The sequence below is a fragment of the Miniopterus natalensis genome, chromosome 2 (genome assembly GCF_054644295.1).
Source record: "Miniopterus natalensis isolate mMinNat1 chromosome 2, mMinNat1.hap1, whole genome shotgun sequence".
Classification (NCBI taxonomy): domain Eukaryota; kingdom Metazoa; phylum Chordata; class Mammalia; order Chiroptera; family Miniopteridae; genus Miniopterus; species Miniopterus natalensis.
In genome coordinates, this window is record NC_142082.1 from 165,487,375 (window position 1) to 165,502,450 (window position 15,076).

Consider the following 15,076-nt stretch of genomic DNA (forward strand, 5'->3'; position numbering starts at 1 on the left):
TATATACCCAAAAGAAAAAAAAAATACATGTCCACACAAAAACTTGTATGTAAATGTTCATACATGCATTATTCATAATAGCAAAAATGCTGCAACTATTCCAATGTTCAGTAACGGATAAATGAACAAATAAAAAGTGGTATATCCATTCAATGGAATATTGTTCAGCCACAAAAAGGAATGAAGTACTGACTTATGTCACAACATGGATGTGATGGTTAATTTTATGTGTTAACTGGGCTAAGGGATGCCTCAATCGCTGCTAGAAATTATTTCTGGGTATGTCTATGAGGATGTCTCTGGAAGAGATTAAAAAGGCGACCTGTGATGTCCATCTTTTCCTGCCCTCCAACATTGGAGCTCCTGGTTCTCTGGCCTTTGGACTTTAGGACTTGAACAGTGGCTGCTGATTCTCAGGCCCTCAACCTCAGACTGAATTATGCCACCTGTTTTCTTGGTTCTCCAGCTGGCAGAGGGCAGATTGTGGTTTGTCTTGGCCTCCAGAGCCTCATGAGTCAATTCCTATAGTAAATCTCATTATACGTATGTATGTCCTATTGGTTCTGTTTCTCTAGAGAACCCTTACCAATACAATGGATGAACCTTGAACACATATGAAAGTGGAAGATGACAGAAACAAAAGGTCGCAAATTGTGTGATTCAATTTATATGAAATGTCCAAAATATGCAAATCCATAAAGACAGAAAATAGATCAGTGCTTGCCAGGGGTTGTGGATGGGGGAGTTGGGCACTGGAGAGTGATTGCTATTGGTACCAGTTTATTTTGGGGGATGAGGAAAATATTCTAAAGTTAGATAGCAGTGATGGTTACACAACTTTGTGAATATACTAAAAACCACCAAATTGTACATTTTAAAGGGGCGAATTTTATGGTGTGTGAATTATATCTCAATCAAAAAACCAAAAGCAATATTAAAGATAATTCTCATTTGAAAAACAAAAGTTTATGAGAATCCACCTGGGAAGCAGTATAGTACAAGGTAGGAACACAGATTCTAAAGCCACAGGACCTGGGTTGAAGTTCCCAGTCCCTGCTTACTAGCTCTGTCATCTGGAGCAAGTTACTTAACCTCTCCGTGACCCCATTATCTCAATGTAAAGTGCTTAGAACAGTGCTTAACACCTGGTGAGTGCTATCTAAATGTTCCCCATAAAATGTACTGAGCCATAGTGGAAAGCAAAACCCAGTATCAAGGAAGCTGTGCTGAGCATAAATGTTGCTTAAGGAGGAGCAGAGCAGGGTGGAGCTTAAAGCAGATCGCTCCATTTAATTTATTATCTGAACTCTGCTCCATCTGACTCATGGAAAGAGACGAGGTTAGTGGAAAAGGTGGGAGAAATAGTACAGATTGAGGATACGGTACCTTCTTGCTGGGGTCCTGGAAAAAGGTCCAAAAATATGTTAGGGGAGACATACAGGGGGGAAACCAGAGCAAGGGATGGGGAACAGTACTTAATATATTTTTGTTGTTCAACTTAAATAAATATCAAGCAAAAATTTTTTCAGGGCTTTCTTCTGGAATTTAGACACTAAACTCATGATCCTGTCTTTATGGGGATCTTTGTTGCCTCTTCATTTCAAAAAGTTAGATTCAAACACATCTTTAAAGTTCGTGTCACTGTCACACTTTTATTCCCCAGGACAAATCAAGAACCCGGAAGAACACAGGAGGGTGGCAGGTTTTTTGTTTCTTGTTTGTTTGTTTTTGCCATACTCTCATCCCTTTGCTTTAAGCTGCTTTCTGCATCTTTGTAGGGGCACATCTACAATTCTCGATTTATTTTATTTTATTTTATTTTTTGTAGCTCTTGTTCTTTCTGTTGACAGCAAATAGGGATTCTACTAGAAGGGTTGGATTTCATACCCATTTTGAGGGATGGATATAAGGTATCGGATTCCTTACTTAAAAGGATAGAGAAAAACTGTTGTCCACCTTTCCTCTGATTTTGTACTTCTGAATTCTCTTGTGTGTGAATATACTTTTTATGTTTTTGTTTCATCAGAGTTGTGCTTTCTCAGATATTATGCTGAATATCAGTAAATGCCTTGTATTTTTACTCTTTATTTGAGCCAAACTGGTGACATATGCCAGGGAGCAAGATCTCAAATGCCCCCGAGAAGAACAGTTTTGCAGTTTCTTTTATGTATTTGAAATTAAAGGAAAATGGGGGAAACACCTCCATGTAAGAGGATAGTTAACAAGATTGTATTCTGTCTTGAGTGTGGTTATTTCAAAGGTGTATTAACTCAGAATCATAGAAACAATGGGCAAGGCTTGCTTAAGGCAAAGATAAACTTTTTACTAAAGAAGTTATGTGCCTGGGGTGTGACTACCCACTGTGACCTGCCCAGTTAGGAATTTATGATCAGATCACCCTGTGAGGTTACTTTCCATAGCAAGCCCTCCCCACCCCTCAGTGTCCCCCCTCCCCCAACTGTTTTTTTTTTTATCATTCAGTTCCACCTTTTGCTCATAAATCAATTTGGAGGATGCATCGATGACCAATCTTTTGGTCGGATGGTGCGGTCTCACAGGGCTAGGAAGACTCATTCCCCTCTTAGCACTTTCTATTGAGAAATAATCTAAGTGAGGAAAGTATGGCAAATTCCAGAGCAGGAGGCAGCTGAAGCCAAAGTGAGATTATAGCCAGGACCTCATTACACTGAAGTCCACGCTGGTACAGAAATAGCATTATGTAAAGCTTACTTGATCTCAAATTTTTCTCCAAAGTGCATGTCTTATCACCTCTCTTTACATGCATTAACCTTTGTCTCCCTAAAAATTATTAGTAGTGAAGTATGAGAGGAGAAAAAGTATGATCTAACAAATGATAGAGCAATGAGTAGAGTTGACTTGAAATACTTTGAAATACCATAACCTTAACCACAGCTTAACAGATCCCCAAGTCATTTGCTATAGAAAAGTTTTAACTGTGGGAAGCAAGGATACTTCCCAAGAGATGGCAGTGGGCCTGGGTGGCTGGGTGGGGTGCAGAAAGTGATCATTCTATCTTGGATCTGAAATACTTTTATTCTAAAACTTTAAGGTCCTTTTATATGTTTTATCTCATTTGTCAGAATGTCTCTGGTTATGTAGTGTAAGGATTATGATGATCCATTATGTTATAGATTAGGAATTAAAACCTAGAGAAATGATAAAACTTGCCCCAAATGATATATGTAAACACACACACACACACAGAGAAAGAAAGAGAGAGAGAGAGGGAGAGAATGTGGCTGCCAATTTAGAAACTTATTAAAGCCTGGTGAGCTTCCTCTTTATTAATTAAGGAAGGTAATGAGGGGTGAAGGCTAAATTCCCAAACTTTGCTGCATGTTGGAAAATAACCTTGGGAGTGTTAAACAAATCCCAGTACCAGGCTCCCAGGTTCCCCTTCCCAGAGTCTGATTCTGATTTAATTGATGCATCCTGAGCACTGAGACTTTGAAAAGGCCCCTCAAGGAGAACCACACCGGTTTAAGTTTGGGGAGTTAGAGTTTAGGAAAAGAAGTCCAACATCTGCTAATCCACTTTTATTGTAAGTATGTGATATTTTAAATTCAAAAACTCTGAAGTAGTTTATAAAAAAAAGAACAGAGGAATTGAAAATTAAAGATTTAAAAGAAGCAGATACTTTGCAGAAGAAGATAGGAGAAAATTATAGTAGAAACCTAGGTAAGATTTACTGTCAGGATGCATTAAACTTAGCTCTCAGGAAATAATTCTCTTATTCCTGTGTGATATATGGACATATGAGTATTCTAATTATGGTATTATGTTTTGAGATTGATGCTGCATAGGATAAAGTTCTTATCCAAAAAAAGAGGTCATTTATAGATGTCGTAATTAGAAGAGTGATAAGAGTAATTATTATGGGAATATTTTTATTCCTATAATTATAGAAATAATTAGTAATAGCTACTATTTGCTATGTGTTAGATGTTGTTCTAAGTATCATTTACTTTTTACAATGACTCTTCATGAGATAATATTGTAAACCCAGTTTAACAGATGAGAAAACAGGTTCAGGAGAGGTTAATTTGCTCAAGAGTACACAGCTAATTAGTAGTAGAGATGAGTCTTTTGGATTTCAGAATTGGAGTAGGCTGTGCTTCTGAAACTTGTAATAAAAATTGAAAGTGAGCTGACACCTAGAAATAGGCCTTTTTGGACTTTATTGTGGAAGATATAAAAGACCTCAGGGAGGGAAATGTCTGAAAACAGCATCTTTCTCATGCATATAAATTCAGAGCAGAGAAGTAAAGGACCAAGGCAGATGGCTGAGAGAGGCCCAGCTGTTGGGCTGCAGTTTGGTTATATTAAGATAAGAAGCCAGCTATAGTAGAATTGCAAATTTCTACTTAATACACACCCACACACCTCATACACACACATCCATATACAAGCACACTGGTTCTGCACTTTTATCTCATTGAGTTCATTTTCTAACCATTCTCTCAGTATTTAGCAAGGCCTTTGGTACTTTCATTGCATTATACCTATGTTAAGAGGAAAGGGATTTTACCCGCATTTATGCCAATGCTTTAAAGGAAAGCCACATTCTCTCAAGACCATTGTGGTGGGACAGTCATAGTTAAAGTTAGAGAACTTCAAGTACAACGTAATATTCAGGAACACTAAGTTGGAATCCTTGGTGTGAAAAGCAATTATGGTACACAATTGAATTCTTGCTAGGACAGGAACATGTAACTATTACCATTGAAAAACATGTTTACCTTCTCATTAATTCTCAGTAGAATCCTGTGGGGTAAGTGGGCATGACTATCTTAGTTGTATAAATTAGGGAACCAAGGCTTTACAAGGTTAAGATAAATCCATCCTGCATCTGTGACTCTTGTTTTCTCTACTCTGCCAGTTTGCTGGAGATTACACATTAACTTTGCCCCTGGAAGTTCCAACTTGGCTTTCTCCCAGGTAGGAAAGATGATGCCTTTATCAAGCAGCAGGAAGAACTTAAACTCCAGGTCTTCACCTTGACTTTAGGCCAAGAGAGCCTTCTATGGAGCCATAAATCTTGACTTAGTGCTTCTCTGTCATCTTTAATTCTGATCACTAGGTCTTTGGGAAGACTTTTCCCCCTTCTGTATTTTCTGTCACGCTCAGCAAATTTTCTTCTTTTGCTATCTCTGCTTTCAAATTGTTCTGCCTGGCAGCCTTTCTTCCTTTCCATTTCCTTATTATAAAAAATTAAGGCTTAATTCAACCATACCTGACTGGTACAGCTATATGACTACCTCTCAAACTGGGAAACAGGTGAAGAAGGGAGAGAGGGAGGGAGAGACTGATGGGTATTGATTGTCTGTAATGGTCCTGGCACTGCACTGGGCATTTTACATGAATTATCCCATATAACTTTTATAGACAAAAGAAAGGGTTCTATGGAAAGAACCTTACAGGATGATTTGATCATGAATTCCTGACTAGGCAGATCATGATGAATAGTCAGGCCCCAGGTATAAAACTTTTTAGTTAAATGTTTATCTTTGCCTTAAGCAAGCCCTGTCCATTGTTTATGTGCATCTAGGTTAACACGCCTTTGAAATAGCCACCTTCAAGAGAGCACATATCTTGTTAACTATCTTGTAATCCAATCCCCGCCTTGCTTTCTCCTTCTTCCTTAATTTCAAATGTATAAATGAAGCTGCAAAACTGTCATTTCCTGGAGAATTTTATTTTAATTAATTAAAATGCTCAGCCGAGGATATTTTTTCCTTTGCTTTTCAGAGAGTGGAAGGGGGAGAGAGGGGGAGAAACATTGATGTGAGAGAAACACATTGACTGGTTGCCCCCCTCGGGTGCCCAACCAGGGCCTGGAATTGAACCTGCAACAGAGGCACATGTCCTTAGCCAGAATCCAACCCAGGACCCTTCAGTCCATGAGCCAGTGCTCTAGCCACTGAGCCAAACTGGCTAGGGGTCCTGGAGAATTTTAGATCTTGCTCCCTGGCATATGTCATCAGTTTGGCTCGTATAAACTCTTGTAACAGTTCTCTACAGATTTGGACATTTTTTACGTCAACAGCTTCAACAGTCTTTCATGGTAGATATTATTGTCTCCACTTTACAGGTGGGAAAACAGGCTCAGAAAGTTAGAATACCTCATACACACTTATGGCGAATGGTAGAACTGAGATTCAAATAGAGGCCCAACTCCAAAGCTCCTTCTCTTACCATGACCCCTTAGGAAAATACAGGCAGGGTAGGAATAGGAACAAAACTTGTGACCTTCTGGGGCTGCCAGGATATGGACAGGAAGATGAGGGTCCAAGGGAGCCTTCAGGATTTGAGAGAGGCGAGGCGCAAAGCTGGTTGAGGGGCCTTGCCGGCTGGCCTGCCCTCTTCTGTGATTCATTTCCTGCTGCTCTCCGCAGCTCTTCACTGCCCTCGGGAGAGTGTCCTGGTCCTTAAACCACGAAGGGAAGGAATGGTGAGGTCAGGTGATATGCCTCCAGATACTTGATGAATGACTTACCAAACCAGAACTAGAACTTCAAACCTCTGGCTCGGTTATCACAGCAGCAGATCAGCGCTGATTCCACTTCCTCCAGCTCCCGGGGCGCCGGCTCCCCAGCACCTGAGGGGGAATCTGCTCCTGAGGGGGATCTGCTGTTCGCTCTAGCTGAGCAGAATGAGGTGGCTAAGTGTTCCCAGAAGTGTCTTTTTGATCTTGCCAGGTATTTGTTTTTGTTTAGCTGGGATTACAGTTCATGTTTGGCATCTATACCCTGACACACCCTGTTTGACACTGGACGGAGTTAAACAGCAGCTGAGTGGATTTCCTGGTTGTGAAATCTCCTGGCCATTAGTCTCCGCTTGCCTGGGCCTGGGCCTCATTTATCAGAGGAGGAGGAACTGTGCGAGCGGGCTCTGGGCTCTGGGATGCGTGCCTGTGAGTGTGAGTGAGTGTGAGTGTGTGTGCCTGAAATCTTTTGCAGGCTGGCTTCTGCCCTCCTCAGCTGAGGCCCTCCTCTCTGCCACAGGGCCGTGAGCTAAAACCGATCTCCTTACTTATGAGGGGAAACACCAAAAGACTTTAAGTACCCCCTTTAGGAGGAAAAGCCGAGCAGGATGAGTTGCCAAGAGGGGGACTGATGCCTGAAAATACAATGTGACCGACAACAGTAAGAACAAGGTGTTTGGAAGAAGCCCGGAGAACAGCACATGCAGGCGTCGCCCGGAGTGTTAATCAGGTAGGAGAAAGGAGTCAGGTGGGCCGAGGCCAGTCTGTGTTTAGAGGGGGGTGCCCTTTGTGTGGTCTTGGCTTTTCCCTCTTCTTGACAGTTCTTGTTCTGGGCTGGGGAAGTTGCTATTGATTAGTAATCCTAGGAATAGAAAATACTCAGAGGGAGAATACCTAAGTTACGATATGTTATTTCTGAGTCAGACAGAGAAAGACAAATCCTATATGATTTCCTTATATATAGAACCTAAAAAACAAAATAAAAGGACAAACAAAACAGAAACAAACTCATAGATACAGAGAATATTTTGATGGTTGTCTGATGGAGGGGGTTTGGCGGAATAGGTGAAAAAGGGGAAGGGATTAAGATGTACAAATTATCAGTTATAAAAATAGTCACAGGGATGTAAAGTACAGCATAGGGAATATAGTCAATAATAATTGTAATAACTGCATGGTGTCAGATGGGTACTAGATTTATCACTTTCTAAGTTATATAAATGTCTAATCACTATGTTGTATACCTGAAACTAATATAATATTGTATGCCAAGTGTAATTGGAATTTTTTTTAAAAAAATATGTTTTTATTGAGTTTAGAGAGAGAGAAAGGGAGAGGGAGAGAAAGAAAAACATTCATCATTTGCCTCCTGCATGCACCCCGGCGAGGGACTGAACCAGCAACTTGGGTATGTGCCCTGACCGGGAACTGAATAGCCACCTTTTGGTGAGCAGGATGACACTCAGCCAACTGAGCCACACCGGCCAGGGCTGAACATTTTTTTTTTAAATATATCTTTATTGATTTCAGAGAGAGGAAGGGAGAGGGAGAGAGAGAGAGAAAGAAACATCAATGATGAGAGTCAGTGACCGGCTGCCTCCTGCACGCCCCCAACTGGGGATCGAGCTCGCAGCCCGGGCATGTACTTTGGCTGGAAATCGAACCTCAGTCTCCTGGATCCTAGGTCAATGCTCAACCGCTGAGCCACGCCCGGCTGGGCTGAAAAAAAACGTTAAATTAAAAAAAGAAAACAGAACCTCCCCTACCCCCCTACCTCCACTGTTCCTCAAAAAAAGAAAAGCATTTCTTGAATTTTGGGGGGTTACAACCCGCTTGAGAATCCCATAAAAGCTAAAGAATATCTTTAGAAACATGACAATGGACCCTGGCCTGGTAGTTCAGTTGGTTAGAGTGTTGTCCCGATATGTTTGATCCCCTGTCAGGGCACATACAAGAGTCAACCAACGAATGCATAAACGGGTGGAACAGCAAATTGATGTTTCTCTTTCCCTCTCTCTAAAAAGTCAATAAAAAAAGAAATATGAAAATATGAACAAAAATATACATTTGGGCTGAAAGTTAATGTTTCATTAAGTGCTTTTTTGATGACAAAAATAAATCAGCAAATAAAAATAACCAAAAAAACATATACTATTTCTAGGTTTTTGAGGTTTGAATGTAGTAGGTGCAGAATTATGGAATCAGGATCATGATAAATAGATGATACTTATAATAAAAATAAATGTCTTGTATAACACCTCAAAGGAAATAAAATGAGTTCACTATGTGATCAACCTTGAAATCTTCCACTGCTTGTAGTGTTAGTGAACACTGCACTTCTTGTCTACGTGTGATGGGGCCTGTCTGTCTTGCAACCCCTTTGCTCCTTTGCAGAGCAAACTTTCCAGGAGGAGAGAAAAGACAAATTAGCCTTCCTCACCTCTCCTGTACATCACTAGTGTTTAAGGAATTCCTGCAAACAGGTAAAAATAAGAAGCAGGTAAAGCTGAGGATGCTCAGTAGTATTGTCAAAAGATGTTTCTTTGAACAGTGTCAGGAAAACATGGCAGAGCCTGTTTTCCAACCTGTTCAAAGTGCATTTCAGGCCTGGGTCTCTGGGAAGGTAGGGGCGGGTGAAGATCAGAACAATCACAATCCCTCTGGGTAATCTCCTTGCTTTTTGCCTCACACACACTAGGAGATATTGCCAGGCATAAAGCAAGTTATCTACACAAGTCTGATTCTCTGGATTTAAAGAAGTTCACCTCAGTGTGCCCTTCCATTCACGCATCTTCTCACAAGTTTGCTTCAGTGGAAAGGTGGAGCCTGGGCCACTGCATGATCTGGCATGGTGACCCTGATTCACAGGCCAGTGCTCTGTCCTCTGGGTGTTCTGGCCCCTTTCTAACCTTCAGGCTCCAGTGAAAGATTGCTACTCCTGGAAACTAGGCTCTTTCCTTCAAAAAACAGAAGACAGAAATAGGATTGGGATCAGATCCAGGGAGGTGAGCAAACAAAGAAAATGATCCAAGATTCCATAATGTAGTGAGTACTGGAAAAAATTTCTGATTCTACCCTTATCTTCAGAATACATTTTGAAGAAAGACATGCAGGCATCGTCTGTCCCCGTGTAAGACCTTACAGAACATACTTGAAGGCAGATTCTAATCATCTGTTCTTTCCAATTTATGGTAGTTTCATTGGTGAATAGCCCATGGACACAGACAATAGTGTGGCGAAGGCCTAGGTTGGGGGGTGGGTGAGGGGTAGAAGGGGTCAATGGGGAAAAATGGGAACATCTGTAATACTTTCAACAATAAAGGTAAATTTAAAAAATGGTTCTTTTGGGTTCTGATATAAATCTTTCTTGACACTATTAATCTTGTCCAATTGAGTGACAAGGACATATGTGTAGTAAAGTAGTTTAAAGAACATTGCGTTTGTAATCAAAAGACTGGAGTATGGAATCTTGCTCTGCCATTTACTTGCCCTTTTTTTTTTTTTTTTTTTTAAATATGTCTTTATTGACTTCAGAAAGAGGAAGGGAAAGGGAGAGAGAGAGAGAAACATTGATCACCGACCTCCTGCATGTCCCCTACTGGGGATTGAGCCCAAAACCTGGGCATGTGCTCTGACCGGGAATTGAACCCCAATCTTCTGGATCATAAGGCGATGCTCAACTGCTGAGCCACGCCAGCTGGGCTTGCCTTTACTTTTTTTTTTTTTACTGTGGCTAATTCAAGACTGACTGTCTCTGAATCTCAGTGTCCTCCTAGCATAAATTCTGGCATATTTTAGTTGTTCAGTATATGTTCTTTGGGTCTGAAAACAGGAAGGACAGCTTGCCTTCAGAATGTTGGAGATAAGGAATTCTGGAATCCTCTAGATCTGAGCAGTTCTCTCTCTTGCTCCCAATTTAACATGTTCATGCCACTAGAGTTTTTTGTTTGTTTCGGTTCTTTTGCTAGATAGCTCATGGGTATGAAAGGGGGAGGAGAAGGGAAGGCTGAGTGACTGCGCTAGAAGGCAGACTCCCCATTGGGGGCTGCTCTCTTCATATGTTTTATCCCCTCTCTTTAAGCCTTTGCACCCTCTGCCCCATAGCCCATAGCTATTGATGACTACATTGACCCAGTGTGGCATCCACCTAGGAGGGTTGGTCACTTGTCTGTGTAAAGAACATGGCTGGCAGCTCCTCTTGTGTTGCTGGGCAGGCGGAAGGCTGCGGGTGAGGCTGGCAGAGCAGGTTTCATCTCACCTTATGGGGATGGGGCCTGATGGTACACAGACGTCAGTGGAGGAATTTCTCACACACATGGGCTGGCAGTGTGCAGGAGAATGGATCTAAGTTTCAAATTTTTATTTGTAGGTAGACTTTGGTAAGAAGAGTTTCTTCTGGATACTCATGGGTAAAGAGCTGATTGTGTCTGGGAGGCGATAATGTGCTGAGCAGAAATGTCACTAGTGAGAGTTGTGACACTGTTGCAGATAGAACGTCTTGGTGTGTACAACAGAGGTCGAGGTGCAGCGTGGCATTGTGCCTGCACTGTGAGCATGTGTAAGAGTTTGGAGAGTTAATATTAATATTTAAGTCGATTCTAGTTATAATTATGAGCTTCTAGAGTCTCCAGACTGTACGTTTGCAAAGATTTGGGGTGAATTTCACTTCCCATTTCACTCTCGTTCTCTCCCTATTTGCATGTCCTTCTTCCTTGTGCTCCTCCCCTCTCTAGATCCTTAGCTCAAGAGGGGAGCTAACCTTCAGAAGGCCAGAAGCAACTGGGTAAAAGTAAGGAGTAACAGTCACAAGTGAGGCGATAATATCATTTTAATTAGAGCCCTGCCTGAAGAGATTTCACGCTGTAGATATGTGTAAACTGTAGGCAAGCTATGTACATATTTCCCAGCTGTCAGATATAGCTGTCAGAATAAAGTTTCACAGCTGCACTCTATTCTTAATTCCAATGTCCAGAATTTCACAATTTATGGCACTAAAATGAAAACTTAAAATCTGCCAACTATTTATTCATTGTCTCAATTAGCATGGTATCAAAATAAAATTAAATATTTTGTTTAAAAAATAAGCGATACACAGCAAAAGAAAATTAGACCTATGTGAGGGCTGTAGAGGAGGCAGGTCTTTCCCTTGTAACCTGTGGACCACAATTGCTCAGACAGGTGCTGTGAACATGTATTTGAGCACTGGAGCAGGAGTCTTCAGTAGGAGGGGAGCCTTTAAAAATACTTTGAGAAACAATGGCCTGAAAGGATAAGGCATGTAGGATTATACTTAAGAATTTAACAGTCTAGTTAAGAGAAGAAGCAGTAGCCAGCATACTTTTTTTTTGTTAGCACAGAGAGAAACTGCCTAGATGTAACTGAGGGGCAGAGTATTGGTCATATTGTACAGAAATATTGGTCAGGAACATTCTTTTAATAGTCAGGTGGGTTAGAATCTAACCCATTGGAAGAATCATCCTAGAAGGTTTTGGCATCAAGGCATGCCTTTCCTCAGCTTGACACAGAGTGGGAGGCAAAATCATGTGGGAATTGGGTATTAATTGCAGGAAGAAAAGTGATGTAGGGAGGAATATTGTTGTCCCAAGTCAGTATGAGCATCTTCTCACAGAAGTGCTTTGGTGGGCTCGGGAGGTAAGTTGGCTTCCCATATGTACTTTCATGGTTATGTGGGTATGCCCGGATATATACCTTAACATTTCTAGATTTATTTAGTATATTCCATATGCATCTAGACAAACTGTAATCATTGGAAAAAGTTGATTGTACAAACAGCTTGAAAGAAATTTACTGAGTGGACTCCACCACACTATACATTTCTTTGCTCGTTCATCCAATTTTATTGGGCTGCAAGGAAATCTTACCTTTTGTGACAACATGGATGGACCTGGAGATTATTATGCTAAGTGAAATAAGCCAGTCAGAGAAACACAAATACCATGTGATCTCGCTTATATGTGGAATAAACAAAACTGATGAACAAGATAGAAGCAGGCGCATAGATATATGGAACAGTCTGACAGCTATAAGAGGGGATGAGGGAGGGGGCACTGGATGAAAGAAGGTAGAGAGATTAGCCAAAAAATGTATACACATAACACAGACCCAGACAACAGTGTGGTGACAGCCAGCAGGGAAAGCGGGATGGGGCTCGGTGGAGGCGGGCAAAGGGGCAAAAAATGGGGATGGAAAGAGACTTTGCTTGGGGTGATGGGCGCAGAATACGGTGTGCAGATGATGTTTTTTGAGTTGACACTTGAAACTTGTATGGTTTTGCATACCAATGTCACCCCAATAAACTCAATTTAAAAAAATTAAATAAATAAAAAGTGACACAATCCGAATTATATAAAATAAAATAAGAAAAGATTAAGTGGCTCAGTTCTCCAGGACAGAGGCTCCCAGGCCTATGTGATGCCAATGGGGAGTGGGTTCCTGAGCAAACCTGCTCCACCAACTCTAGATAAAGAGTTGAGATTTTTAGTTTAAGGCTTTCTTCCTGGGGAAAATGAAAATCCCTCCAATAGAATAATAGCAGTTTGAACCCACACTGGGCATTCACTGTTCAGAGAGAGAGAAGAGGAACAAGCTAATTCAAACAAAAGAACACAGAACTTGAGGCAGGCAGAGGGATGGGGGGTGGGCAGGCGGGGTTGGAGATACACTTTCACACTCCAGCTGCCTGGGCCTCAGCATTTTTGTTCATCATATGTGAAATTAATTGAGGGGCCTGTGCTTCCTTATCATAGGCTTTTGGAGACAGCCAGTTTTGCAGACTACCTATGCCCTTTGTCATAGACCAAAAAAAAAAAAGGCCTAAACTACTTGGGGAGACTAGCACAGGGCCTCTGGTGGAGCCCTCAGAATGAAGATCCAGTTGTAAACTGCAGCGTTTGACTGGTTACCTATTGGTTGCTGCTACGTTGCTAACATCATGGTTCTCCTTGGCTGTGAATATGGTAGCTGGTTGAGGAATCTCTTTTCAGTAAAATTTTTGGTTAAAGCATTTTGTCAATATTTCCGGACTCTGGTTTGTTCCTTTGGTGGATGTCCCTTGAGAGAGATGCTGAAGTTTGGCTCATTATAATTGTGAAATCTGTACCTAATCTCTGGATTGGCGAATATCCAGTTGTCTATAAATACTGGAATGAAAGCAAAGGACATGGGGACTGGGCTGCTTTTCTGTATCATACAAGCTTCATTCTGGAAATTAAAGAAATTTAACCACACAAAAAAAGATTACAGAAAGAACCAACCTCTTTAAATTACCTATGCACAAACAAAGCTGATGTTGAGAAGGTTTTCCAGGAAATGCAATAAAAGGTCTTATTGTCTCCAAAGGTGGGTGCTCTGTAATAAATGTGCTCCAGGAGCAGGGGTATGAACGTGGGTATGAGACATTGGGGGCAGGTATGTTGGCCATGTGCCTGTAGTTGAGAGTGGCCCACCATGAGCAGCTCTATGTGGGGATACGTGTGTACGCTGGGCTTTAAATAACCTCCTTCAGTATGTATTAGTGGGTGTGTGATTTGGTTTCTGGGCAGAGCTCACGAGTTTGAGCTGGCTGCTGACTGACCTATCTTCCACTTATACTATGGTCAGAGAGATTATGCTCACAGAACCTATTCCCAGTGAGCCGAACTCATTAAACTGCTGCTCCCTAAATGAAAATAATTACATATGATAATGCGCTGAAAAGGAAGTAAGAGGCAAGGGAAATAAGCATGAGAATGGCAGTGAAAAATTTTCAAATAGCTTTTGAATTCCCCTGGTTGAACATATGTTTATTTTTAAGACCTTCTTCATTTCACCCTCTCAAGGCTCTCTGTTTTTGGCCCTGTCATTAAATGCTTTTCTTTCCATGTGGTCTTGTGGAATTGTGGAAATTGTGTCAATTACCTTTCACCTTGCCTTTTCGGCTTTCAAACTCAATGAGATGGACTTTGCCGTCTTGTTATTTATTCATTGACTTCACAGATCCCTTGTTATACAAAAACCCACGGATAAGAATTCACTTCTCTGCAATTTTTCTCCTTTAGGCTACTCCTCTGTTTACTTGGGCTTCTATCAACCAACCACACACCTGTCTTCTAAGTTGTAAGGAAATTGCTTAACTTTCATCCCACCCTACAAGCTCACGGAGCTCCAGTTATAATGAAAAGGAGGCGTGGCTGGAGTTGAGAAACTTCTTTACATGTGTGTTTCAGGCACTAAAAGACTCTACCTCAATAGATAGCACTGTGGTTATTAGTATCAATAATAAAACACAATGTGATATAATATGGCTAATGTAACTAACACATATATAATATCATATGTCATATAAGCTACAATTCTGGTTTTTAAAATTTTACCTTGTTATCAAATGACTACCTAGGATTCCTAGACAGTGGAAAATCACCATAGTTTCTTTCAGATCAATCAGAATTAAATAAGTAGGCTTTGCTGACCATAAAGTGAGGGGAGACTCTTGTTAACAAAAATAAAGTTCGTAGATATATTGAAGGGTAGTAACTGCCAGTTCTTTTTAGAAAGAAAGATCCAGGATTTTGG